A 2,177-nucleotide genomic window follows, 5' to 3' on the forward strand; every position below is an offset into this window, starting at 1 on the left:
CAACACGATCGTTGTAAGTTCAATTCCCGGCTAGCAAAGGTGCTAGTTTAGCCGTACTGATGAGTTCTGATTCAATAAAACAGTAATGTATGTGGATGACTATATATACTTATACTCCTATATATATTTTTTTTTTAATTAATATTCATAGTAAAACTCCTTTTTCTATCTATTTAAAAAGGAAATACCACTTTGTTATGTATGGGTCGTGGAATTGCATTCATCTGCAACAGATCTAGCAAATTTGCCTATTCTTTTAAACATTCATTTTAATTAATTCCCGATTAGTTTTTTCGGTTTTCTTATGGGATGAGCATCTTTAGTAAACTATTACGTGTAATTATATTCATGCAGATATTCTACATGATTTATACGTGTGTAATATTTGCGTAAAACTGGTTATAGTACCTATTTACAATGTCTCCCCACGGGACAGAGTTAGACACCAGGGTCGTTTTTTAGTGTGGAGAAAAGGTACAAAAATAAAAATTGTCTCAGTCGTGAAGGATTTCTCCTCCACTGAAAGAGAACAAGAAATGGAAGTGCCGCATCTGAAGAACAGATACTACACTTTGATCTCGGCCAAAAGGCCAAGTAGTAAACACAAACCTCTTTCTATACATATTTATGTATCCGTATATATATATATATATATATATATATATATATATATATATATATATATATAAAATATTTTGCCTACCAAATTCCTCTGTCAGTTTTTGGTTCACAGAAATGAAACTTAATATATAGGGTATTCGGACCCATGCAAAACTTCATATTTGGGTTTTAGTCGGGGGAAATCAGCGTAAAAATGTAAAAATTTTAAAAATTGGAATTTGCCAGGAACGGCGGCTCCATGTTGTAAACAAAATATCCTTCGTCGAGATCAAGCGGGGAGTCCCTTGCTCAGACTCCGGACACAGACCTCTCTGCACACATAATGCTTACCCTCGTCCCACAGCAGTGAGTTGATGCGCTATTGTAAGCGGATTAGTCATTGTGCAGGGAGAAGAAGTACAGACAATTGGTAAAGGATGAGCGGGAAGACGTATGTTGCACACACCTCCACCCGACCCTTCAAAGACAATTTCCTTCGAATCCAAGTCTTGACTGACGATTTGATCTTGCCATGTACTTCCGACCAATTCTTCTCCAGCTGAAGCCCCCGGTCCAAACCAGACACTGAGAATACGGACTGGCCCATCGGTCCAGCTGAAGATGCCTGGAAGCGAGTTTACCCTGGTCCAGGCTCCCAACCGCTGGCCGACAGACTTGCTGTGGTTGAAGAGGGCCCCTGTGACTTCTTCATATCGAGTGAGTGCCTCGAACACTGCTTGAACGTCCGTGGGGCAAGACATGAACACGGTGATGTCATCAGCGAACGCGAAAACCCTGGCTCGTGTGCCTCCAGGTAAAGCAATGTAGCCGCCTCGTCCCTTAACTTGCGAAGGAGGGGTTCCAAGGGCAGGACATACAAGAGAGGCGACAACGGACAACCCTGACGCACCGACCGGGAGATGGTGAATGACTCCGACAGCCTACCGTTGATCTGCACCGCTATCATACAGGACAAAGATCCACTTTTTTTTTTTTTTTTTACACAGGCATCACCACATTATCAAGGCCAAGAGGCCGCTCGAGGATAAGGGTTAAAGAGTGTACAGTAGAAATTGGACAATATAGTAATCATTAGTAATGGAAATTCGGTAAATTTGTTAACTTATATGGAACGGCTCATCAAGAACTTGTTTACATTAGACTTGAAGACAATCATATTGTACTCAGCCAGAAAGCAGGAAAACGGAAGACAATTCCACAGGCATGCACTTCTAAGAAAGAGGCTTTGTTCATGGAATCTACGTTTAGGCACAGATAAAGAGTGGGTGGAATTATTGATAGTGTTTTCAGCTAGACGAGTGTTTCTTGTGAAAGTTTGGCAAGGGGGGACCATAGACTGAAGCTCAGTCGAGCACTTTCCATGAAAATAACTATACATCAGAGACAAACTCGCAACGTCTCTTCTGTGAGATAGAGGTTGCAGGGAAGAGAAAAGGACATCTCCTACAAGATTACGGAGTCTATTTTGAACTCTATCAAGGCAGGACAAGTCCTTTCTAGCAGCTTCTGTTCAGATGTGGCAACAGTATTCCATCCTTGGACGTACCTGGCTCTTA

At 41.4% G+C, this 2,177-nt stretch overlaps 1 pseudogene; it reads right to left on the bottom strand.

The window, feature by feature from the left end:
• Positions 1-379: 379 nt before the first annotated feature.
• LOC145252968 (U2 spliceosomal RNA) lies at positions 380-602 on the bottom strand (annotated as a pseudogene).
• Between the last annotated feature and the right edge of the window lie 1,575 nt (positions 603-2,177).

Source organism: Euprymna scolopes, chromosome 29, assembly GCF_053919585.1.
Source record: "Euprymna scolopes isolate OS-2025 chromosome 29, ASM5391958v1, whole genome shotgun sequence".
NCBI classification, from domain to species: domain Eukaryota; kingdom Metazoa; phylum Mollusca; class Cephalopoda; order Sepiida; family Sepiolidae; genus Euprymna; species Euprymna scolopes.